Source organism: Bos grunniens, chromosome 10 (genome assembly GCF_055505025.1).
Source record: "Bos grunniens cultivar Pamir isolate PY7600 chromosome 10, Bosgru_T2T1.0, whole genome shotgun sequence".
NCBI lineage: Eukaryota > Metazoa > Chordata > Mammalia > Artiodactyla > Bovidae > Bos > Bos grunniens.
In genome coordinates, this window is record NC_141174.1 from 85,026,555 (window position 1) to 85,053,192 (window position 26,638).

Here is a 26,638-nt window from a genome sequence, read left to right on the forward strand (position 1 = left end):
GCAAGAACACTGGAGTGGGTTGCCATTGCCTTCTCTAATGCATGAAAGTAGGCGCACAGCAAACATCGGTTGAGTGAATGAAAAATCCAAGGAGCTGGGCCCTGAAGGCTGGCTGAGTTGTAATGAGCCAAAAGTTCACAGAGAGGGCATGCTAGGTGGGGGACAGGCTTGAGCAAAGGCGCAGGCAGCCGGCAAGCCAAATTCAGAGGTGAGGGAGGAGGAAGTCCAGCCACAGCCAAACCAACAGTCATCGTGAGGATACATTGCAAGCTGGCGTGGCCACTTTTTATTAACTTATATTCCACAGATGTAGCACTGGCAGTGTATTTTTTATCTTATCACCACAGCAGGGTCAGTCCCCGCTGTGGCTGTGAAAAGTGAGGCTCTCAATTCCAGTCTCAGCTCATTAATTGAAGAAAGTTGGCCAGCGTGCGCCGGGCGGAAGGCAGCTCCAAACGGATGTCGACACATTTTTGAGGACTCAAAGCAAACAAAGGAAATCAATGAAGGGGACAGCCGGGGGTTCCAGCTGGGAATCTGAATCCTACTGCCTTTCCTAAGAGTCCCCAGCTAAAGAAAGAAAGATGGTCCTGATGAACCTATTTGCAGGGCAGCAGAGGAGATACAGACATAGAGAACAGAGATGTGGGCACAGCTGGGGAAGGAGAGGGTGGGACGAACGGAGGGAGCAGCATGGGAACATATACATGACCATATGTAATATAGACAGCCAGTGGGAATTGGCTGCATGGTGCAGAGTTCAAATTTGGTGCTCTGTGACAACCTAGAGGGGTAGGATGTGGCAGGAGGTGAGAGGGAGGGTCAAGAGGGAAGGGACATATGTATACCTATGGCTGATTCATGTTGATGTATAGCAGAAACCAACACAATATTGTAAAGCAATTATCCTCCAATTGAAAATAAAGTTAAAAAAAAAAACAAGAAAAAAACTTTCATCCACAGGCCACCCTAAAAGTAAGTGCCGTGTGGAAACGGAGGCCTGAAAAGGCCAGGACAGGAGGTGGATGGTTCGGGAGAGCGTTGGTCCAGCAGAGGCAGAGTTTGCATCCTGAGGCTTCACAGGCTACGTGGTGTCTGGTCTCCCGCCAGCCTTCCTGAAGAAAACCGCACTCCATTACTGGCTTCGGTGGAAGCCTGCCAGACTTAGGATACCTTCAAAGGCCTTGCTTGCACAGAAGGACTTCTTCCACCAAATGCGGGCTGCATGGATGATGATGACAGCAGCAGTGCATATGTATGCAGTTCATGAGGTTTACCAGGATGCTTTTGCATCCCTGAGCTCATCTCGCCCTCCCAGCCACTCCAGCACACAGGGTGGAGGGGAGAGCTGGGTCAGAAACTGAACTCAGAGGAGAGATGTGAAGTCCTCAACATGGCACAGCGGGGAGGTAGTGGAGCCAAGACACTTCCCTCTGATTTGCACATAGGATCCTTGCCGTGGGCGCTATCCTGGGGCTGGGTGAGGGCCCAGGTCTCAGCCCTGCCCACCGTGCTCATGGTCTGCCTGGCACTCAGCCCTCCCCCCGTGCTCATGGTCTGCCTGGCACTTGCCATCATCGATGGTCAAATGAGGCTAAGAGGATCCCTGTGTGGTCCTGTTGCCCGCTAGAAATAGTGATGACTCCCATGGTCTCCTGGGAATTTGAAAGAGTTCTGCCTTCTGGGCCTGTCCCTACCTATAATTCTTCAAGTTATTCTGTGTCTCTGGAATATTAATTGGCCTGAGAGCACTGAAGCAAGGAAGGCAAAATGAACATAAATGTGTCTGGGATAGTAATTCCTTGTGTCATAGCACTCTGAATTTCTCAAAGGGCCTTCGCATTTGTTGTCTAATATGCAACAAGCAGCAACCCTGCAAGCTGTCTAGGATGATAATGATCATTTTCTTCCTTAAAGAGGAGGGGTGGAGGGTGCCGAGAAGTTCTATTTTGGCCAACGTCTCACTCTCAGCACTTTTCAATTTCTGAAGTTTGGAAATATTAAGCCCATCTTTACCTTTAGTTTTGCTTCCCTGATAGCTCAGTTGGTAGAGAATCTGCCTGCAATGCTGGAGACCCCAGTTTGATTCCTGGGTTGGGAAGATCCACTGGAGAAGGGATAGGCTATCCACCCCAGTATTCTTGGGCTTCCCTTGTGGCTCAGCTGGTAAAGAATTCACTGTCAATGTGGGAGACCTGGGTTCAATCCCTGGGTTGGGAAGATCCCCTGGAGAAGGGAACGGCTACCCACTTCAGTATTCTGGCCTGGAGAATTCCATGGACTGGAATTCCATCGGGTCTCAAAGACTGAGTGACTTCCACATCTTTAGTTTTTTCTTTTTTTTTTTTAATTTTATTTTTAATCTTTACAATATTGTATTAGTTTTGCCAAATATCAAAATGAATCCGCCACAGGTATACCTGTGTTCCCCATCCTGAACCCTCCTCCCTCCTCCCTCCCTATACCCTCCCTCTGGGTCCTCCCAGTGCACCAGCCCCAAGCATCCAGTAATCGTGCATCGAACCTGGACTGGCGACTCGTTTCATACATGATATTATACATGTTTCAATGCCATTCTCCCAAATCTCCCCACCCTCTCCCTCTCCCACAGAGTCCATAAGATTGATCTATACATCAGTGTCTCTTTTGCTGTCTCGTACACAGGGTTATTGTTACCATCTTTCTAAATTCCATATATATGCGTTAATATACTGTATTGGTGTTTTTCTTTCTGGCTTACTTCACTCTGTATAATAGGTTCCAGTTTCATCCATCTCATTAGAACTGATTCAAATGTATTCTTTTTAATGGCTGAGTAATACTCCATTGTGTATATGTACCACAGCTTTCTTATCCATTCATCTGCTGATGGGCATCTAGGTTGCTTCCATGTCCTGGCTATTATAAACAGTGCTGCGATGAACATTGGGGTACATGTGTCTCTTTCCCTTCTGGTTTCCTCAGTGTGTATGCCCAGCAGTGGGATTGCTGGATCATAAGGCAGTTCTATTTCCAGTTTTTTAAGGAATCTCCACACTGTTCTCCATAGTGGCTGTACTAGTTTGCATTCCCACCAACAGTGTGAGAGGGTTCCCTTTTCTCCACACCCTCTCCAGCATTTACTGCTTGTAGACTTTTGGATCGCAGCCATTCTGACTGGCGTGAAATGGTACCTCATAGTGGTTTTGATTTGCATTTCTCTGATAATGAGTGATGTTGAGCATCTTTTCATGTGTTTGTTAGCCATCTGTATGTCTTCTTTGGAGAAATGTCTATTTAGTTCTTTGGCCCATTTTTTGATTGGGTCATTTATTTTTCTGGAGTTGAGCTGTAGGAGTTGCTTGTATATTTTTGAGATTAGTTGTTTGTCAGTTGCTTCATTTGGGAGAAAATAATAGCAAATGAAGCAACTCACATCTTTAGTTTTAAAATGGGAATCTTGGAGCGGGTGATTGGGAGGAATTCCTCCCCCATATTTTGAGAAGTTGATTTTATTTTAAAGTAGAAGTTATTGCAAAAGTTTAAACATCTTATTTAACATTTTGTTTTTGTTTTGCTCCTTTTGTTCTTTAGTCTCGTTTCTGAAAACGTGAGCTTGGGGAACTTTTTTTCCTCCTCCTTTGAAACCAAAATGCTTAGGTTGGTGCAAAAGTAATTGAGGTTTTGCATTGTTAAACTTTGCTGTTTGATATTGGAATACATTCTTAAATAAATATGGCTATGCTATACATAATTTTAGTGTCCATTTCTCAATTTGTGTTTTTTTTCTAATGACATTACTTGCTGTTTACTTGGTTTATTTTAGACTATAGATGAAAAGCAAACTCAAGCAATTTTCTTGTTCAAGTTCAAAATGGGTCATAAAGCCACAGAGACAACTCGCAACATCAACAACGCATTTGGCCCAGGAACTAATAATGAACGTACAGTGCAGCGGTGGTTCAAGAAGTTTTGCAAAGGAGATGGGAGCCTTGAAGATGAGGAGCATAGTGGCTAGCCATTACAAATTGGTAATGACCAACTGAGAGCCATCCTCAGCCATTGAAGCTGATCCTCTTACAACTACAGGAGAAATTGTCAAAGAACTCAACATCAACCATTCTATGGTCATTCAGCATTTGAAGCAAATTGGAAAAGTGAAAAAGCTTGTTAAGTAGGTGCTTCATGAGCTGACCAAAAATCAAAAAAGTTGTCTTAAAGTGTTGTCTTACTCTATGCAACAAAAATGAACCATTTCTTTATCAGATTGCGACCTGTGACGAAAAGTGGATTTTATGATAACCAGTGATGACTAGTTCAGTGGCTAGACTGATAGGAAGTTCTAAAGCACTTCTCAAAGCCAAACTTGTACCAAAAAAGGTTCATGGTCACTGTCAGTCTGATCCACTACAGCTTTCTGAATTCTGGCGAAATCATTACGTCTGAGAAGTATACGCAGCAAATCAACGAGATGCACCAAAAACTGCAATGTCTTCAGTTGGCATTTGTCAACAGAAAGGGCCCAATTCTTTTCCGTGACAAAGCCCAACCACACATCCCACAACCAACACTTCAAAAGTTGAACAAATTGGGCTATGAAGTTTTGCCTCATCTGCCATAGTCACTTGGCCTCTCATCAACCAACTACCACTTCTTCAAACATCTTGACAACTTCCTCAACTAACAAAAGGCAGAAAATGCTTTCCAAGAGTTTATCAAATCCTAAAGCATGTATTCTTATGCTACAGGAATAAACAAACTTATTTCACATTGGCAGCAATATGTTGATTGTAATGGTTCCTATTCTGATTAATAAAGATGTGTTTGAGCTTAGTCATGATGATTTGAAATTCACAATCCGAAACCACAATTTGGAAAATGCAATTACTTTTTCACCAACCTTAATAAATATTAGACCTCTTGATTTTGCATAGGTGGAGTGTGGGGTGGGAGTGGCATGGAGCCCAGGGGGTTTTGACAATGTGCCTCTGTCTACCTTAGTGTCTCCTCAGAAGTCCTCTTCAGGCAGATGAGAAGGTGGCCCTTACAAAGGATGTGATGCTCTCCAAGTTCACAATTACTATTCACATCTATCTTTTGTATTATAGCCAGTTGTTGATCTGCCTGTTTTCCCCACCAGGCTGTGAGTTCCCTAAGTAGATAGGAAGGGGAAGGGTCTTATTTAGGGCTTAAGGTGTGGGGGTGGGGAGGGCCAGGGAAACCGCACAAAATTCTGGAAAAAGTGCAGTCGAGGGGAGGGTGAGCATAGGAGTTCACCAGAGCTGGGGCCTGTTCAGATTTCACAGCTGCAAGCCAGGGAGAAGGGAAGAAACCTTGAACAAAAACAGGGACCAGAGAGAGGAGACAGACTCCTGGGTTTTACAAGATGTGGGATCTGTGTGAGTCTCTATAAGGCATAAGGACAGAGTCCAGGACTAGCTCTTATATTCTGGGAAGATGAACACTCAGGAAGATGGGTGGTAGGGCCTCTTAAAAAAATAATAAGTATTTATTTATTTGGCTGTGTGAGTTCTTAGTTGTGGCACATGGGATCTAGTTACTTGACCAGGGATCAAACCCAGGCCCCCTGTATTGGGAATGAGGAGTCCCAGTGGTAGGGCTGTGATCAGAGCTAGGGAACACAAGAGAAAATGGGTCATGGATAGAAAGCCTCGTAATGGTTCTAGACAAATTGAGTCTAAGGTTCCAGGGGGTCTGGACTACAGAGGTAGAACTGTGCAGGTGGTACTTGAAGCTGCTGTGAAATCCCTGGTCCTCTGAGCCTGCCTACGGGCTGGGCCTCTGCTTCTAAGACATAATGCTTGGCTTTCTGGTGGCCTCATAATTTCTTGACCTCATAGTTTCCCATGTTCTTTTTTGCTCTCCACCTGAAGCCTGCAGTGAGGCTCCCTGAGGCTACATGAATCTCATTCAATAGCTCCTTCTGAAGCATCAAAAGTTACCTACCACCAAGATACAGCAAGAGGAGCCAGCAAACCTGACCTGAGACTTGGCTCAGAGTTCTTCTTCTATTCTTCTCTGGGCATTGCTTTCCCCAACTTTAATAGTTAAGTGGTTAATTTCCTGTGCTGGTAATGTCAGAGTAGCTATGTTGGACTAACTCTCTCACAGAATGTAGTTTTAATGTATGAATAAAATGTACAAACAAGTATTTGAAAGCATTGGAAGGCTGCCAAAACCAGGCAGAAACTGGAGCTAGATTGGTCCTTGGAAGAAGACAGCACTCCTGAGTGATTCATGTTTATACGACTCTTCCCCTGAGTGCACTGTAGCCCTGTCTGCATGGCATGGGATAGCCAGGACTCACGTAGAAAACCAAAGTATTTCTGATCTTTGGTGTCAGAGGTTGGAGCTCAAGTCTGCTGGAGTAACTGGAACCTGAGAGAGAAATCCTGGAAAGGAGAGAAGAGGAGAACCCCCAAATCTGCATGTAAACTGCCCTCATATCCTTGACTGACCCCTGAATTGTACATGCATGGGGGTGACATCACGGGGCTCAGTGGAAGGCCTTCCCTGGTGGTCCAGTGGTTAGGAGTTTGCCTTCCAATGTCGGGGACAAGGGTTTGATCCCTGGCCAGGGAACTAAGATCACACATTAGTTGCCTTGGAGCAACTAAGCCCATGTGCCTCAACTACTGAGCCCTCATGCCATAATTTAGACCCAATGCAGCCAAAAAATAAATAATTTTTTTTAAAAAAGATGCCTGGTGGAAGCACTAACCAAGAGGTTGGAAAAGCTGAGCAGAGATTTCAGCTGTGGCCTGGCTACAGATTTGAGTTTCACCAAGTTAGCAGAATAAAATCTGTGTCTCAGAACCAAAGAATTTACCCTAAAACTAAGGTAAAGCAATTATTACATGCCTTAAGAAAGTACAAACTCAAACCTCTGCAAGTTTAAAGTGATTATTCAGTAACTTAACACTGACAGCCATAACAAGTTTCAACATTTTTCAGAAGATAATAGAATCCAGAGTTTCTACAATATCTTTCCCACAATGTCTGGTATAAATTAGAGAGTTATGAACAACATTATTACTATCAAATTTTACAACCTAGGTGAAATAGACAAATTATTTGAAAAAGGCAACTTACCAATCGAAACACAAAAAAATATAGAAAGTTAAATAGTTCTGTCTGTTAAAGAGAGTGACAATTGCAAGAAATCTCCCGGTTCCAGTCTCTGATGGTTGCACTCACATGTCTTTTAATATTTTAGGAAAAAATAGTTTGATCTTACACAAATTCTTTCAGAAAACAGAGGACCTAGAGAACACCTCCTAGCTCATTTTATGTGGCTAGCTAATCCTGATACCAAAATTGAGAGACATAAAAAAAAAAGAAAATTACAGACTTTAAAGACTGAATGTTTGTGTCCTCTCAAAATTCATATGTTGAAATCCTAACCCCAAATGTGATGGTATTTGGAAGTGGGGCCTTTGCGAGGGCATTAGTTCATGAGGATGGAACTCTCATGAGTGGATTAGTCACCTAGTAAAAGAGACCCCCAAAGCTCTCTTCTATCATGTGGGGACACAGAGAGAGGACCATTGCCACTTAGGAACAAGGAAGTGGGTTCTCACCAGACACAAATCTGTCAGTGCTCTAATCTTGGACTCTGCAGTCTCCAGGACTATGAGAAATAAACGTTCGTTGTTTAAGCCACTCAGACTATGATATTTTTGTTACAGCATCCTCAGTGGACTATACAGGCCAATATCCTTTATAAACACAGATACAAAATTCCTTAATAAGATATTTACACACTGAAGCTAGCAACATGTAAAAAAGGTAATGCATCATGGCCAACTGGGGTTCATCTCAGGAATGCAAGGTTGGTTTAATATTTGAAAAACCAAACAATGTAATTCACCATACTAATAGAATAAAGGAGAAAATTTATATAATCATAGATCCAAAACAGCATTTGACAAAATTGAACATCTACTCATAATAAAAAATTCTCAGGAAATTGGGAATAGAGAAGGACTACTTCAATTTCTTGCAGGGTAACTATGAAAAACTAAGCCCTACCATAAAAATAACCAATCTAAATGTTAGATGCTTCCCCCTAAGATGGGGATAAGGCTTTAGCCACTACTGTTCAGCACTGTGCTGGAGATCCCAGATAATGAATTAAGATTGAACAACAACAACAAAAATAGAGGCATCAAAATGTGAACAAAAGGATTAAAATTTTCTTTATAGACAATATAATTTTTATGTAGAAAATCCTAAGGAACCTACAAAGTAACTCCTAATAAGTTAATTTAGCAAGATCATAGGACACAAGGTCTAAATAAAAAAATCTATTGTATTTCTATATACCAGCAGCAAAAAATTAGAAAATTCAATTTTAAGTGCTCTTTTACATTAATATCCCAATGCACAAAATAGTTAGGAATAAGTTTAACAAAATATAAATAATATTTGTCATAAAAATGACAAAATACACTGACAGGCATTTTTTAAACTGTACAAATGAAGAGATATTCCATGTTAATGAATTGAAAGACTCAATATTGTTAAGATGCCAATTCTTTCCAACTTTAAAGTAATCCCAATTACAATCTCAACAGATGTTTTTGTAGCAAATGACAAGAAACAACTTATTAGAATTTATATGGAAAAGCAAAGATATAGAACAGTCAAAACACTATTGAAAAAGAAAGACAAATTTAGAGAACTTACACTGCCTGATTCAATACTTAAAGCTACATCAAGACAGCGTGGCATTGGCACAAGCAAAGATATAAATTTAACAGACTAGAAAGACCAGAAATATATATACACACACACAATGAATTGATTTTCAACCAAGGTGTTGAAGCAATTTCATGGGACAAAGCAAGTCTTTGCAACACTATTAAATAACTGGATGTATATGGTGAAAACAGACTTCTACCTTTCACCACAGACAAACGTAATTTGAGCTACATTACGGACATCAAGGTATACAATAAAACTACAAAGTTTTTAGAAAAAATCTAGGAGAAACTCTTTGGGGCCTTGGGGCATATGAATGGCCAATACACACAGTAAGCTGTGGCAAACATCATTAGTCATCAGAGAAATGCTAATGAAGACCACGATGAGCCACTATTACACAAACACAAGAGTGACTAATAAAAAAAACAGCAACACAAAATGTTGGTGAGGATGAAGAGCAATTGGAGCCCTCATACATTTCTGGTTGCGAGGGTCAGTGATACAAACCACATCAATTATAAATTTCTTCTAAATTTAAATATTTGACTCCTTATGATCCAGCAGTTCCACTCCTTGGTATTTATCTAAGAGAAACGAAAACATATGTCCACACCATGTCTTGTACATGGATGCTGTTGCAACTTTATCCACAGTAGCCTCAAACTGGAAATGAGAGAAATATTCATGAACAGAGGCATTGGGCAAACAAACAGTAGTGTGTTCACATGCGGGGATAGGAGTCAGAGGAAACTGGACTCAAATACTGATGCACAGAACAGTGGGGCTGAACTTCACAGACATGAATTTGAGTGAAGAAACAATACACAGAGAACAAATATAGAGGGATTCCTTTGACATAAAATTCTAGAATTGTCAGAATTCGGGTATGGTGATAGGAATCAGGAGAGTGGTGCCTTTGGGGTGGGTATGACTGTAAGGGACACAAAATAACTTTCTGGGGTGTTGGAAATGTTCTATAATGTCACTGATACGGTTGTTGTTTAGTCATTCAGTCGTGTCGGACTCTTTGCAACCCCGTGGACTGCAGCATACCAGGCTTCCCTATACTTCACTATCTCCCAGAGTTTGCCCGAACTCTTGTCCATTAAGTTGGTGATGTCACCCAACCATCTCATCCTCTGTCACCTGCTTCTCCTCTCGCCCTCAATCTTTCCCAGAATCAGGGTCTTTTCTAATGAGTCAGCTCTTCTCATCAAGCTTCAGTTTCAGTCCTTCCAGTGAATATTCAGGACTGATCTCCTTTAGGATGGACTGATTGGATCTCCTTGCAGTCCAAGGGACTCTCAAGAGTCTTCTCCAACACCACAGTTCAAAAGCATCAATTCTTCAGCACTCAACCTTCGTTACAGTCCAACTGTCACATCCATACATGACTACTGTAAAAACCATAGATTTGACTATATGGACTTTTTTCAGCAAAGTAAAATCTCTGCTTTTTAACATGCTATCTAGTATTTTTTAAACTGATATGGTATATAGGTTCATCAAAAGTCATTGCATTGCACACTAAAGACAGGTACATTGCACTCTCTGTAAACTTTGCCTTGATTGAAAAAAACAAAACTAAAGAAATTTGAAAACAAGTATTAGGACTCTAACATTCTGGGAGGCTTGACTGCAGAGACTTGGAGCATGATCACACCGGGGCCTGTGGCCAGTGCCCCTGCTTTTCTTCCTCTGCATTAGCTGGGGCTGAGGACAGAAAGGTTCAGCAGATGGAGAGCTGAGGGAATGTGGTCTGGCCTGTCCCAGTTGCCTGAACAAGTCACTTCAGCTTAAGAAGCATCTATAAATTAATCCTGAAGTCTGTGTGAGCCCATCAGTGTTACTCACTGGTCTACTGTGTGTGTGTGTGTGTATTTTATTTTAAGCCTCCTCCCTCTCCTTCTACTGCCCTACAGCCTTCAGAAAAAAATAACCATTCTCTTGGGATGATGTGTGACCCCCCTGATCAGAGGATAAGTTGTCTGGCCAACTTGGGCAGCATGCAGAGGGAAATTTCCTGAGGGTTGCACCACGAGTTGGATCTAAAAGGACGAATGTTTTCTCACAGCTCTATGTCCAAGGGGCTGGATCTGGACAGATGACCTGGAAAAGATGCACAAATAGAATGTCTGGGTGATGATGCCTATACAAATCCAGCTTGGCCCTTTCGGGAAACCCCCCTTCTCCCTAGTACCAACATCACCTTTGAGCTTCCTGTTGCTTAGAAACCAGATGAATGATGTGCCCCCGGGGACAAGGGAAGAGCGGACCAAGAAAGAAGATCCAAGGAGAGGGGCAAAGACAGAGAAAAGGGGAAACATGTTTAAATAAAAAGAAGAGGAAGAAGAAAAGGGGGAAAAGGAGTCAAGGCATTTTGACAGATTAGTAACAATTTCATCTTTTTGTAGAGGGTCTGGGGCTTTTGGTAAAGCCCACTTCTCTCACTCAGAGGTGGCTACCTGGTATCGGGGGCCTCTATTTTATAGATGGGGAAATGAAGACCAGAGAGGTTAGGATACTTGCTCAAAGTTGCACAGTTAAAAAAAGAACAGAGTGGAGATTTGGGGAACTCCAGGCCTCCTTACTGAGGTTTCATGGCCTGGCCACTCTCCTACCCCTCTGCTCCAGCAACAGCACCCCACGCAGTACAGCCGGGGACCACAAAGCTGGGCAGGAATGCTGTCTGCAGGTCATTATCCCGTGCAAGGTGAGGGAGCTTAGCCTCCAGCTCTAGGCCTTTTTAGGAAATGTAGTTCTGCATGAAACACTTGGCTTTGATGGGAAGGAAAGAAGTGGGTCTACTAATTAAAGGTCATTTAGAATTTTTTTTTAGCTTTAAAAACAGAGTAGATATGTTTAATTTGGGCTGACCACAGTCACTGGGCATTTCCCTGAAGCTTAGGGGTGTATGTGCTGAGTCTCCTTGGCTCTGAAAGATCACTGGATTTTTTTTTCTTCCTTTTTGGTTTTGTTTTGATTTTGTTGTTGTTGTTGTTTTAAAAATACACAGCCTCTGGAGTTGACTACTTTGACTTCTTTGATGCAAGGGAAGCCAACCGTGGGTTTCTAAAGTTAGACAGAAAGGAGTTGACATTGGCAGGAACCAAACCACAAGCCTCAGAAGCTTCTGCCGCCAGGCCCCAGTCCATGGCCCGTGCGGTCAGCATCATGTCATTACGTTCTCTGGAGAAAACTAAAGACCTAGAGACCTCTGGTTACACTGCCACTGGCTCCCTGCCCCCGGACAGGGCAGCAGGCAGGGACTAGGTGCCGAGGAATTGTCATCCCTGCCCAGCAAGGGGCACAGGAAGCCTGCTGTGCATGAAATCCCAAGGGAAAGCCAGAAAGAATCCAGGGAACATTTTAATCATTTTCTTAGAAGAGGATGTGTTCCTCCCCCACGCCTGTCCAAAAGCCATTCTATACAGACCCCTGTGGTTTTATTCCATCCAGCTTCTCCTGAGAGAAGACCCTTTCCTTCCCAGAGGAAGCTTCTTCTACGAGCACTGGGGGTGGGCCATCCATCCTGCCTTTTCCCTGGTCACATGACCCAACCCTGACCAACACATCTTACCTAACCACATGATTGGATCCATCACAGGCACACGACTTAAGCCAGGCCAATCAGAAGACTTCCTTCCATCTGTTCTGGGTTTGTTAAACTGACCTGGGCTTCCAATGTCCATCTTGCCTGTTACATGCAGAAAACCAGGCTGAGAGATGAAGAGAGCGGTCAAGACCCAATGCCATCAGTTTAGTTTCTGGATGCAGCCATGCCTGTAGGCAGTTACTTCTATAACCCAGAAGATCTCCATCCTACTTCCTTTTTCCATAAGTACTTTGGACTTTATTCCAGTTACCTGTGACTAAAAGATAGCCAAGTAATAAGTTTCTCTCATCTTTGCATTACTAGCACCCAGCATGCAGAGACAGTTTGTTAAATGAGTGTCTGAATGTCCTTAGACTGGAGGAGAATGGGTTTGGGGTTCGGGAGGAAGGTACATTGCCAGATACCACCTGGTCCTGTGTGCCAGGCACTTCATGTAAATTATTTCAGTGGACTCTTTCATCACAATCTTGCAATATCAGGACTATTATTTCCACTTGAAAGAGGGGTAAAGTGAGGAAGAAAGGGGTCCTAGTGAAAGGTCAGAACTTCAGACACAGGACAGCATATAAGCCTCCAAGTTGGGTACTTTTCTGACATCTCAGAATTTGGACCACATGCAGACATCCCCTAGAAGGAGTAGACTGGCAGACAAGATCCCCCAGCTGACCCTAGATTCTTGGCCCCTGGCCCTCCAGGGGAACCCACACCAGAGTTGTATGGATTACTGCTCCAGGTCCCTATTTCCCCTTGGGTGTTGGGAAGATGTCTGTTGCCAGAAGGACACCAGTGAAAACATGGAAATAGATTCCTCGGTCCCCTTGTGTTCCCCAACCATAAGTTTTTCTCCATAACCTCATACCTCTTCTCAGTCATGTGACCTCCTGGATCTGCCAAGTTCACACCCCAAATTTATCTTACTCAGTGGATCCAGGGTAGGGTCCAAGAGAACTTCTGTTGGGTAGAGATGTGGATCTTGGAGTCAGGAAGTTTCATGACGCCATGGGCACAGAAGGCTACACAGAGAGGCAGCCCAGAGCTGATGGGACCTGACAGGGGCCCCAAAGATGAGTATGAGCTCTGTGTTTGCATTGGCATCAGTACTTAACTGCCTAGGATAACAGAATAGAAGGGGACCTCAGAAATCATCTCATCCATGGGACTTGCCTGGTGATCCAGCAGTTAAGAATCTGCCTTCCAATGTAAGGGACGCACGTTTGATCCCAGGTTGGGGACCTAAGATCCCATACGCTGCAGGTCAACTAAGCCCGAACTAAGCCCAACTAAGCAGGTCGACTACTGAGCCCAGGCACTCTGGAGCCCACGAGCCACAACCAGAGAGCCCACACGCTGCAAGGAAAGGTCCTGCATGTTGCAACTAAGACCCAATGCAATCAAAAATAAATAAATATTAAAAAAAAAAAAAAAAAGAAAGCATCTTGTCCATGTGAGGCAGTATCTGACACGCCTCCACCCATGTTCTTGAACTTGAGCCAGTGGTAACAGGTCATGGCCCTCTTTTCTACTGAGCTGAATGCCACGTCAGATCCTTCCCACACAGTGCTGCAGACAGGACCTCCAGTTCTTGGGAGAAGGCCACAAATAAAACTTGTCCTCAGATCTAGGCCAAGACTCATTTTTGTAGTTGTGAAAATGAGAAAGAAAAAAAAAAAAAGAGGCAGAAGGACTTGCCCAAGGTCATACAGCCCAGCTGGAAGCTGAAACCAGATCTTTTGATTCAGGCAAGTCCACCTTTCATTTCTTCGGCAGGTGCTGACTCAGGACCATTAATAGATGGTACGATGCCAGTTCAAGCTGTACATACACTTAACCAGAAAATAAATCAACCAAATTGATGGAACTTGGTGTTGTGAAAAGAACATTCAGCTGGAATTTTACCCTGGCCTGGCCATAAATTAACTGCACGACCTTGGGCAAGTCAGCACACCTCTCTGGGCCTCAGTTTCCTCACCTGTAAGCTGTGGGGCAGGGTGATCTTTTTAATCTTTAATATACCTTCAAATACTAATTATCTATGATTTCTTGTGTCCAGCACTGTTTCGGGAATTTTATAGGTTAGAGAGAACAGATGAGGAAAATCAACCATATAATACAAGAAACAATAAAAGTACAATAACTCTTTAATTCTTATAAAGGCCAAAAGATGTGGAGCCTACTGAAGGCATCTGGGATTTCAGAGCAGAGGGTTCTGAATAGGTAGAGTGGCTTCCTTGTTGGGGTGGGGGCGTTGCGGGCAGAATTAAACTTGGCCTTGAAGGACGGACAGGTAGATGAGGGGTGGGGGAGAATGGCACTGTCGGGAATAAGAGGAAAATGAGAGAAGGAAGGCAGGAGCAAAAAGCAGGGTATGTTTAGAAACAGAACTTGGCTGGAGTGGAGGGTGGTGGGTCTCCTAGGAGAGTACTAGAGAATCAGAGATGAGAGGGGCACCCATGGGAGCCAATGCCAGTGTTGCAGGAAATTAGGAAAGGGGTCCTATTTCTACAGAGGTGGGGGTGATGTCTTGCTTCATTGAATATGCAGTGTCACAGAAATTCAGCTCAGCTTAGCTTAACCTTAACAGTGGGTTTATTAAGTCACATAACCCCAAAGCTCAGGTGTAGATTTCAACCACAACTGGATCCAAGGGCTCAAAAAAATTTCATGGGAATTGCCCTTCTCCATTTTGGCTTTCTTCTGTGTTGGTCTGATTCCCAGGCTGCCTTTTCCCACCTGGTGGCAAACAGTGCCCAGCAACTCCCAACTTAATTTTACCACTTCATGAGACCAGTGGAAAGAGAGCTCCTTATTCTGCCAGTTTCTCTAAAGACACTGGGGCCGGCTGATGCTTGTGGGCCTGGATTTGATCACACTCCCACCTCTTAACCAATCACAAGGCCAGGAACTAATGGAATGCTTTGATTGGCCATGCCTTGAATGGAGTACACCATGTGCCCATATTGCTAGCGTGAATTCTGCCCCCACAGGAAGCTTGGAAATGGATAAAAAGACAGAAATGATGGTTCCTAGAGAAAAATCACAGTGCAGTTATCAAGAGAAAGAATAGATGGATCCTGGACAGGCAAATCCAACAGATGTCCACAACCAGGAATGTTTCATAAGGTTCCATGTACATGGAAATAGTAGACAACTAAAGACAAAGTGAGACCTACCAGTGGTTCCCCACTCTGTATGGGAAATTCAGATGCCCAGATCTAAATACAGTGGGCCTCAGCAAGAGGATGGCATGGGGTGCCTCTGGGCGGGTCCCATCTTTCTTAAATTAATACTTCTGGGAGAGACTCAGCAGCAGGGCAGGAATTTGTTAAATTACATAAACATTATTGTGACCCGTAAAATTCAATGAATCTCGGCCTGTTTACCCGCGGCTGGCTTTAATGTTTGCACAGTGTAATTTAATGTGTCAATTTGCTCTCAAATAAAAAACATCTGGTCCTCTGACATGGCAAAGAAACTGGAGAGCTGACGATGTTCACAACCAGCAAAAAGCCCCAATCAGAGACGATGTTTAGAGAGAAGAAAAGGCCCGGGACTCAGAAAAGGAAGCCAACGTTGTTAGGACCCATGCCTGGCCCGGTGACAAGCCTCTGTTTGTGAGTCTGTAAGATTGGTAAATTTTATCCTAATTAGAATTAAGAAAAGCCAAGAAGAACACATACCATCTTTAACTGGCACCCATCATGCAATTAAATTTCCTGCGGCTGCTCCTGCCAATATTGACATTCATACTATTGGATTTTTAACAATCTTATTATTTTGTAATTGAGAAGAGCAAGAGGAAAATTACACTTTCCTGCATAGATGATCTTCTGAGCTAACATACCCTTTCCTAAGCAGTCGGTCTGGCTAAGCCCGCTCCCCTCCTGATTCCCCCAGGGCTTGGTGAGGCTTGGGGAAGAGGGGGGTGAGACTCTGAGCGTGTGCTTTTCCAATGAGATCATGCATCTTGGTTTGGTCTCCACGAAATAACGAGACCGCTCATTCCTGCAGACAGAGGCGGCGCTTGGCAGGAAGGTTCAGATTAGGAGTCACGGACCTGCATAGAACAGCATGGCAGAAGCTGAGTTCTCCTGCGAGGTAGGTGGGGACTCAAAGGTCTTTGAGGAGCCCTTACCTGCCACTAGGTTGGGGTAGGGGGCACTGCTCATCACTTTTGACAGCTGGGCCGGCAGGGTTCACCCTGGGGACCACAGTGCTGGGAGGACTGGGCCTTTCCCTCTTCAGCACCCTCTTTCTTGCACAGCACCCAACCCTGGGCCGGGCTGAAGGGAGCCATGGAGGGGTGGTTTCCCCTCCCCTGTTTCTCACCCCAGTAAATGCTTGAGACGTCCTGATGTAACAGCACTCGGCCTGGAGCCCGGGCAGCCACCCCGCTGGAAGGAGCCAAGCCTGCTTTCCTGGCCGTGGAATGATGGGGTCAGAGCAAGTTCAGGCTCTGCTTTAATTGAGTAGAAGATAGTTCTTCCTTAAGGGAGCCTTGAAATAATACTTCAGCCGAGCAGAATGACTTCCCATATTGTCAGAAGGGATTAGCCAGGCTGGTTTGTAAACACAGAGTGATCCTTCTTCCCCCTCTAGGACAAACAGATCATATTTTCTTCAAATCACCAGGGACTGGGCTTGTTCTAATCAAGTCCTTGACATTTCACTAAAGACTCCAGGAGTTACATGTTTTCCGTGATTGAGCCCTCAGTAATTACCCATTTTCCTAAACGATTGCTATTTTCTGAATCCAAAACGTTTTAGAGAAGTGGGAAAATGAGGTGTCTGTCCAACAGTGTGGGGAGGAGAGCTGGGTGGGGGGTGGCAGGGAAGCCAAGAGCAAGGTCTCCTGAGGTTAAGACAACGTCATCCTAATAGGAACCAACAGGTCAGCTCTCAGGACCACCATTTTTTTCTGACTTACTCATCCTCCCATTCATTTGGGCAACAACAATTTTGGAGCTCTTACCACAGAGCAGACACTGTGTACTAGGCACAGAGTTGGATACGACTGGCCAGGAGTCCCCGTCCTCGTCTAGGTCTAGTGGGAGAGACCAGCACGTGGGCTGGTCCCAAACAGTAATTGCCCCCAGAGACTCCAAATTAACAGCAGAACCGCAAACCTGAAAATCAATGAAAAACAAATTTACCTCTGGGGAAGACAAGGAAGACTTCACAGAGCAAATGACCCAGGCTCTCCCAGGATGAGTAGAAGTTGGCCATCAAATAAAATAAAGACAGAAACAGTTACCCTGGAATACCAAGCACTATTCTGAGAATCCTACACAGAGTAACTCGTTAAATTACCACAATGATCTTATGAGACAGATGCTATTTTTCCCCTCTTCTCAGATGGAAATGAAAGCATGGAGAAGGGAAGCCAAGTCCAGGCCAGTGTGAGAAAGGACACACGTGTGACCAAGTGGGGCATGTTCACGGATGGAGCCCTCTGAAAGATGGCCACCTCCGATATGTGCTTTCAGGGGGATGTCAATGCAGTAGACGAGACAGAATGTGAAGAACAAGAGACCATGATGAAACTCATGCTGTGACCTGCACAGAAGAATAAGACTCCCCTCTGACTCTCCACTAACCTGGGATCTGAGCATCTCGCTACCTCTGCGCCCCTGCCTCCAGCTCCTTGGGGAAGGAGCTGAAATAGCCACACCAGCTATGAGTGTCAAAACCTGATGACCAGGGACTTTCTTGGTGGTCCATTGGTTAAGAATCTGCCTTCCAATGCAGGGGACACAGGCTAGACTCCTGTTCAGGGAACTAAGATTCCACAAGCTGTGGGGCACCCCTGTGTGACACAACTAGAGAGCCCACAAGCTCTGGAGCCTGGGAGCCACGCTGCAGACCACCACAAAGAACCCACATGCTTCAACTAAGATCCAGTGCAGCCAAAAATAAATACATTAAAGAAAAAAAAAGACCTGATGATCTGTCACCTCCTCACCCACCTGTAAACAGGTGATGGACCAAACCCAGTGCAGTGGGTGGGGTAACCCTTCCAGCTCCTCCCAGGAAATGCCACGCAATGGGACAAGAGACCCCCAGGCTGATCCTGTACTGGAAGACGCAGGGTGGGGGCGTGTCTCTACTGTAGCCACGTAAAGTCCTTGCCATTCAGCTTCGCTTCTACATTCTTGAATGATCTCCATTTGCATCCTTTCCTCTTGAACAATCCTCTCTCAGCAAGAAAAAAAAGCAAAAAGCCCTGCCACTTGTGTCCACTCCAAACCCAGATGACAAGAAATCTTGGAAACACAGCCTATAGAAACACTAAGCAAACTGTTCTCCCAACGAGCCTGCCGTCTTGACCTCTGTGAGCCAAGAGCTCCGCTTTATCACTTGGGAATGCGCAAATATTTACAGATGTCGAAAGAGATCCCACATCTGCCAGAGGGGGTCCCAGCATGGGAAGGGAGCCGAGAATTCATCTGGTCCACCTCACGTGTGCTAGAGGAGAACCCTTTGCAGGATCATCGGCAGAGGATCCCCCTGCCTCTCCTTAAACACCTCCAGCGATGAGAAGGAAGGTCCCCACCCTCTGAGCAATCTCCTTCCAGTGACCCGATCTTTGGGAAGTTCTGACATGGAGCCACAGTGGCCTCCTAGTGACTCTGCTCCTTTTTTGGATGGACCTCCAGGACCTCACTGCTTGAGTATCTTCTTTCCTGTGGGAATTTTTTCATGGTGGTCCCACATCAGCCTCCCTGTCTCTCTCTTCCACGATTTCTTTCTCCTCGGTTCTTTCATCCGCTTCTTGGTGGACCTCATTTGTGGGCCTTTCACTACTAAGGTCACCCTCTCTCGCCCGGCTCACACATCCTAACTGGTCAGAAGCAAAACAAGTTTTCCAGGGATCTGTCAGATGTCAGAGAGTTGGCCAGACTCTACTCACTCTGACTTCACATTCATTTCTACCAAGGTTTATTCGGTATCAGGGGAACTGATTTTGAATTCTCACTCAATCACTTTCTAACTGTGTGACCTTAAGCAGGTTTCTTAACTTCTCTGAGCCTAGGGTGACCCTCCCCGCCTCCCCCCTCCCCCATTTATACCAGACTGTCCTGGTTTCAATATGCCAATTTCCATGTCCTGGGAGACCCCTCAGTCCCAGGCAAGCTGGGAGGTAGGTCACCCTATAAAGCCAGTTTCCTCACTGGCAGATGAAGATAGCAATAACCTAGCTCACGGGTTGGCAGATAATAATAATAATCTCATTATTACTGAGATAATATATGTGAAAGATCCAGCATTATGCCTGGCCCATAGCAGAAACTCAGTTTGATGTCTCTTAATGTGAAAGCCCCCTTGATTCTGGGAAATCAGAAAGAAGTAGAGAGGCCTGAGAGTAGGTTTTCCGGGTGGTTCACTAGTAAAGAATCTAACGGCCAAGCAGGAGGCATGGATTCTATCCCTGAGTCGGGAAGATCCCCTGGAGAAGAAAATGGCAACCCACTCCAGTATTCTTGCCTGGAGAATCCCCATGGAGAGAGGAGCCTGGTGGGCTACAGTCCATGGGCTCGCTAAGAGTCAGACATGACTTAGTGACTAAACAACGACAGAGCCCTCAGATGAGGCCATGAGCAGCTTAACTGGAAAACAACTGAAAAACATGGGAACATGAACAGGGACATAATACAAAATCTCAGGTTCTCCGCAGTAAACATATATATATATATATATATATATATATATCCTGCTGTGATTGAATCAGGCATGGTAATTGTTAACTTTGAGTGTGACTCCTGGTGACAAAGAAACAGCTAAATCTTGTGCAATGCCCAGCTCAGTAGGGCAGGGTAGGGTGGAGTCTGCCGTGGAATAAGTGCCACACAAGTTATGACCCAGGCTTTCATGCTTTAAAGGTAAGCATTCAGCCATCTCGAGATGTTGGCAGCCACCCAGCGTGGCGGAGGGAAGGAGCAGTGAATAGAGGGTCCCAGGAGAGCCCAAGTCTTCAGTTCACTCCCTGGGTGACTGTGGACAGAGCGTGCTCTCGGTTCCGGTCCTGTTTCCTCATGTGTAAAATGCAGAAGAGAGAGCAGACAGGCTGTTGTCTGCTGGAGAAGCAGCAGAGTGGAGTGGTCAAGAGCATGGATCCAACACTCACTGGCTGTGTGAACTTGGGTAAGTGAGTGCGACGAACACACTGTCCGTGTCCTGAGTACCTGCTGAGTATTAACTCTGTTACTACCCCTCCCAGGCCTGCCATTTAGCACCCCCGCCCCCATCACTAAGGGTTAATGCCGCCGTAGCCTGAGGATGTGACCGTCATGTTCCTTTTCCCTCCCCAAACCGCCTCTTGCTCAGCTGGCTCATGTTGAACTTGAAACCGACTAAAACCTCCTGATCTTTTTTTATGTGAATTGCAGTCAAGCCAGGTCTCCCTCATCCCCTTCTTGTGCAATTGATTTTTGGAACCTGCATTCAAGACATTAGATTTATTGATGCTAAATTTCATCTGGTTGCTTTTGACCTAGCATTCTTAACTGTGGAGATCATCTTGAACCTTAATTCTCTCATCCCCTCCAGCTTTGAGTCATCTGCAAATTTGGTGCACATGCTTTCCATGTCTTCATCCAAATTGCTGGCTTAGAAAAGCTATTTATATGGATAAAAATAGAGATAGAGATATAGGCCGCTTTACAAGAGGGGACCGTGTGCGTAAGGTTGAGCACTGGGGTTTATCATGCGGGCAGCAGGGGGCTCACAGCCCTGAATCGACATTTAAACCTTTTCTGTACGCACCCCCTCGTACGCACTTGTATTTGCCCCTGGCTCCCGAATGTTCTCAGTGATGACAAGGGGAGTTCACTGCTCAGCCACCCTGACTGGGGTGTCCTCTAAACTAGCAAATCCCCTGGGCAGATCTGAATCCTTTCCCGTCTGCACCAGGTGAAGCTCCAGGGCCAAGTCTTGTCCTTCCCCCTTCTCACTGTTTCTTAAACTGAGACCACCCCCACCTTGGGGCCTTGCCAAATACCTGCTGTTAATCCAAGAAATCAATTCTTGCTCGCTCAGAGGAAGAGGTCATGGACCACAACGTCTTAATGTGCTTCCCGCTCAGATGTTTCCATTGTAACAGGGGCCTTCTGTGTCTGAACCGCAAGGCCGGAGCCGGGGTGGGTGTGCTATTAGCCACCTGTGGCCACGTGGGGCTCTGGCCTCAGTCCCAGGCCCCAAGGGCATCCCATGTCACAGCAGAGAGCGGCCGGCACTGCTCATAAGCATGACTGCAAGTCACCAGGGAAAGACTTGGGGCGCTCTGTTCAAGACAGAGAAAGGAGAAAAAAAATTCTAGGAGTAATTTACATCTAAAGTGGCTTAAATTACCGAGAAAAAGAAAAAAAAAGCCACTGATTATTTTTTTCCTCCAGACAAGACTCTCTGATGTTGTGTGAGCTAGGTGGTGGCTGGTGGCAGAACTTTCTAAAGCCCCAAGCTCCCTGCATGTCCAGACACATCTGCAGGCACCTGGCTGAGGACCCCTAGCCCCAAGAGAGTTAGCTGGCTCAGTGCACTCAATCCCTCTTTGATGTCCTCAGTACCAGAGCCTTCCCATTTTACCCACAATATTCCTTTATAGGAAAAGTTTGATGAAGACCATAAAGAGCAGTTGCTCTTTCCTGAGTGCCTGCCATGTGCCAGGCATTGTGCTAGACCTTGAAACCTCCCACCTTTAATCTCTTCAACCTTAGGAAGCAGATTGTTACTATTCCCATCTTATGGAAGAGTAAACTGAGGCCCACAGAGATAAACTGCCTATGGTCACAATAAATAGCAAGACTGGAATTTGAACCCTGTTCTCTCTTGATTACAAAGTTCATTGTTTCCAGGGATCTATTTCCGTAGCTTTCAAAGGACTCACACTGTTAAATCTCTCTATTGACTCGAGAAGTCTTGAAGGAAGATAGAAGGCCAAGATTACAGAACTCTGCTGTTTGATGGGGGAGTGATGTGAGCAGGATCACAGGCTACTGGGAGCCAGGTAAGGCATACGACCCTGTTCTCTGGCTTGTAATTGGGAGAACTTGGCAATCCCAAGTGTGCTGTCCCTACGGTTTAGAGTCAGACCCATATTGCCCAGGAGAGGGGAGCCTTCTTTGCTTTGGGGAAAGTGGGACTAGAGGGTGGCCTTGGGAGGAGAGCTTCTGTAACTGTACTATATAAGCATATAGGGTCCAGGATGGCTCCAGCCTTCATTACCTGTGTACACTTGGGTAGATTCTTTTGCCTTCCTGAGTCACCACTTCCCATTTGCAATTGAGGATAATGATAGTGTTTTAGTGAAATATGAGTGTTAAGTGAGATAATTGACATAAAGCCATTTGCACAGTCCAAGAACACCTCAAGTGCCTACTACATGCTTGTTAATATCACTAGTATTTTTTCTTCCTCCAGCACTATCATGACCTACATTTGTAAGCGCTTCCATGAGTTGCTCATTGTGGAGGTATCCTTGTCTCCACTGCACAGACTGGGAGACTGAAGCCAAAGTGACCTGTCCAAGGAGACCCAGGAGCTCCTGGGCAAAGCCAGGCCTTGAGCCCCTGACACCACTGTCTTCTGTCCCCATCAGCCCCTGCTCTGTCACCCTTCAAGTCCGGGTTTACATTTCCAGCACTTCTCAAACGTTACAGTGTGTGTTCCAGTCACTGGGGATCTTGTTAACCTGCAGGTTCTGACTCAGGAGGGCTGGGTGGCCTGAGGCCCTGCATTTCTATCTGTCCTCCAGGTGATATAGATGCTGTTGGTCCAGGAACCTCACTTGGCATAGGAAGGGTTGTTCCATTCAGCAGGTAGGGAACCCTGGCACAGACTTGGAGAAATGAACAGCCAGTCCTGGGGTCCCTGGGCTGGGAGCTGCTTCTAGGTGTCACCCCCCACAGGAAGGGCCTGCGAGCCCAATCATGTTTCCAAAATGGCTCCTTCAAGGATGCTTCTAAGGGGGGATGGGATGTGTGCGCTGCCTCCCAGTGGGTACCTGGGCCAGGACTGCCCTCCTGCTCATGCTCTCCTTTTGCTTCCTTCTGGCTGTTCCTGTCAGAGCCTGACAGTTACAGCAAAGCATTCTTACTCTCCTACTGCCAGCCTATGCCACCCAACCGGGCGCCTGCAGAGAGGGAGCTGACATTTGTCTTAATTGGAGTTACCCATGTAAATCCCGCCTGTCCTCTCCCTGCGCCCTTGGCCTTTGATGGGCGAGGGGGCTCTGAACAGAGCGAGAGACTCATAATCTCCCCGGGGATACATGATGTTATTAATGCAGGCACTGGAAGGAAATGTTCCATCTCGTCAGTGGGGAGAGTGAGCTGGAGGTGAGTGGAAAAAAAAATGGGAAAGAGAACACCGGCAGCAGAGGCGAGCAGAGCGGCAACAGCCCTGGGCATCTCGTCAGACCTCCAGGCCCGAAAGCGTCTCGCCCCCGCCTCCCCTCAGTCTTTCAAAAACAGCCTCTGACCAGGAGCTTTTCCAACTCAGCTACATAAGAGTCACCTGAGAGCTATAACCATCACTGACATCTGGCTCCCATCCCCAGAGATCTTTATTTCATTGGCCCGCGGTCTGGCCCGTGGACATTGGGTTTTTACAGCCTACAAGTAGTTCTGAGGAGCAGCTGGGCTGGAGAACTTCTGGTCTAATCTTTGCTTCTCAAGGAAGCCTCCCCTGATTTGTGCAGGCCCACTCAAGGGCCCAGCAGAAACAGGGCATGTTGTCTCATGCCCTAGCCAGCCCTGCTGTATCCACACAACTGGATGGGAGTAGGGGACAAATTTCCCTCAAACCAGTGTCGTGTGGTTGGAGAACACACAAAAGGGTGTAAGGTGTGCCTTCTCATTTCTTTAAGCCTAACGCCCAAGTGAGCAAGAATTTGCAGCTGCTAAATAGCCACTAAGTCAATTCACTTGGTCATTTAACCTAGGATGGAACACCTAGGATGGGCACAGAGCTACAGGAGATTCAAAGACACATATGATGCAGACTCTGCTCTTATCTAACTACTGCTAGATAAATAACGGGCCTGCGTGCTTAGTCACTCAGGCATCTTACTCTTTGTGACCCCGTGGACTGTAGCCTGCCATGTTCCTCTGTCCATGCGATTCTCCAGTCAAAAACACTGGAGTGGGTAGCCACTCCAGGGGATCTTCCCAACCCATCGATCGAACCCAGGTTTCCTACATTGCAGGCAGATTCTTTACCATTTGAGCCACCAAGGAAGTCCAAGGATATTGGAGTGAGTAGCCATTCCCTTCTCCAGGGGATCTTTCCAACCCAGGGGTAGAATCTGGCTCTCCTGCATTGCAGGTGGATTCTTTACCATCTGAGCCATCAGGGAAGCCCAAGGCCACATAAGGATAGGTTAATCAAGACCATATATAACAACAACAAAAACGAACTCTGGAGGTGACAGGTGGTGGTGTAGAAAAATGCAGAGGTAATGAAAATGGACCAACGCTTAGATGTGTCAGGCAGGTTCCCAGCAGACTCGTCTGTGTGTGCTGTGTCAGTCAAGGGTGATGACAGCTCTGTAAAGGAGACGGTATTATGCCCATTTTACAGGTGCAAAAACTGAGACTCAAAGTCAGTGGTTTTCTCACGGACTCATTACTAGTGCATGTTGAAATCTAACTCCAAAAGGGAAGAGAGCACATCATCTATGAGAAGATGAAGTGTGATTATGGCTGGAGGGAGCTGAGAGAAGCTTAAGGAGGACCCAGGAGCTCACCACACAAACACAACACCACCACCGAGGTTCCTCATGGAGGAGGAGCACACAGGAGGGCTACTAGGGAAGCTGAGGGAGGAGGGCTTCTGCAGGGGATAGACGTTCAGAGTCAGGGAGGGTGAAGGCATGGTGAAGAACACGTGACAGTGTGGGAGACTTCTACGCTGGGTACTTACTATCAACACAGGCATGGATCACAGTGGTCTGGCCACTTTGAGAAGGTTGGCCCTGGCCCAGTATATTTGGCTGGCGTGATGGCAGAGGACAGCTTCTGCAGGCCCAGGGCCTGGCTGAGAGTGGATGTACCAGCCATTCAAGTGATACCCTGGGCAGGCTGGATGTGGTGGGCACGGAGCCAGGGACCTGTTTTTCCTGACACTGATGTCTGCTTGTCACTAGTTGGTTGTAATGGTCAGAGTTTCTGAAAGTCTGCTATGGGCAGGCCTGGGCCCAGGTGATTTATCTCTGTCTTGGAAGAAATCATTTCTGGGAAGTTGGGAGAACAGAACTAGTCTTCAGAGAGCAGGCTGGTGGTGGATATGGTGGTGGTGGAGGTGCAGATGGTGGATTGGATGGTCATGGTGGTACAATTGGCAGTCATGATGAAGGTAATGATATTGGTATAATGATGGTGATGATGATGGTCTTGGTTCTGCTTGGATGACTTGTGCCCAGATGGCTTCTTGCTCTAGTCCTTCTCTTGACTCACACATTCAGCTCCCTCATTGTCATCCTCTCTTGTGTCTTTCAGGCCTGTCACACTCCCAGTGCCCACATCAAATCCCTTTATCTTCTCTTGTTTTCCTCTGCACAGCCTGTTCTCCCTTCTGTACACCCCTGGCTTGGGGGACAGCCCCACTAGCCAGCCAGCCAGCAGAGCTGAATGCCCAAGAGTCAGTCTAGACTCCTCAACCTCTCTCATCCCCTCCACCCAGGTAATTACCAAGTCCTGATGATTTGGGCCCATAGATCTTGTGAGGTCTTCCAAGTTGGCTCAATGGTAAAGAATCTGCCTGCCAATGCAGGAGATGCAAGAAATGCGGGTTCAATACCTGGATAGGGAAGATCCCCTGGAGAAGGAAATGGCAACCCACTCCAGTATTCTTGCCGAGAAAATGCCATAGACAGAGGACCCTGGAGAGTATTAGTCTGTGGGGTCACAAAAGAGTTGGACATGACTTAGTGACTAAGCAACACCAACATATCTCTAGAAGCTGATAGTCTCCTCTCCACCTCCCCTGCTCCTGCCCTACTTGAGGCCACATCACCCTTACCCTGGTATGTGGGACCAGCATGCTGACAGATCTCTGGGCTCCAGCTGGCCTATCTCTGGGCCACCTTTCATGTTGCTGCCACAGGGGACCTGCCCTCAGGAAGAAGCAACCATGCTTCTTCCCAGGGGAAAACCATCTCTGGATCACAGAGAAGAGTAGGGCATAGATGGCATGCTTGAGCCAGGCCCTCCAGCCACATAGCTCCAACCCCAAGACACTACAGCTCTCTTCTCCTGCCCTGCGGATTCGTGTCTCTTTTCTTTGCTCATCCTAGTCCTTCTGTTTGAACACTTTCTTCTTATT

General features: G+C 46.0%; 3 long non-coding RNA genes across 10 annotated transcripts; 1 reads left to right on the forward strand and 2 right to left on the reverse strand.

The window, feature by feature from the left end:
- Positions 1 to 2,361: 2,361 nt before the first annotated feature.
- On the reverse strand, positions 2,362 to 22,690 carry LOC147365240 (uncharacterized). Of its 8 annotated transcripts, none has more exons than XR_015133743.1 (6): positions 21,318 to 22,688; positions 16,649 to 17,445; positions 13,182 to 13,368; positions 12,287 to 12,578; positions 10,779 to 10,815; positions 2,362 to 9,369 (listed from the first exon to the last, which is right to left on the reverse strand). It is a non-coding gene; the product is annotated as an uncharacterized LOC147365240 (long non-coding RNA). The 8 variants fall into 8 exon arrangements; XR_015133740.1 differs by lacking the exon at positions 2,362 to 9,369 and having other exon boundaries at positions 9,401 to 10,815; positions 16,649 to 16,914; positions 17,292 to 17,445; positions 21,318 to 22,521; XR_015133745.1 differs by lacking the exon at positions 2,362 to 9,369 and having other exon boundaries at positions 9,401 to 10,815; positions 12,287 to 12,403; positions 21,318 to 22,690.
- LOC147365241 (uncharacterized) lies at positions 13,551 to 18,523 on the forward strand. The gene is made up of 3 exons (XR_015133747.1): positions 13,551 to 15,933; positions 16,331 to 16,417; positions 17,675 to 18,523. It is a non-coding gene; the product is annotated as an uncharacterized LOC147365241 (long non-coding RNA).
- LOC147365242 (uncharacterized) lies at positions 16,077 to 16,637 on the reverse strand. Its single transcript, XR_015133748.1, has 2 exons — positions 16,455 to 16,637; positions 16,077 to 16,376 (listed from the first exon to the last, which is right to left on the reverse strand). It is a non-coding gene; the product is annotated as an uncharacterized LOC147365242 (long non-coding RNA).
- Positions 22,691 to 26,638: the final 3,948 nt, after the last annotated feature.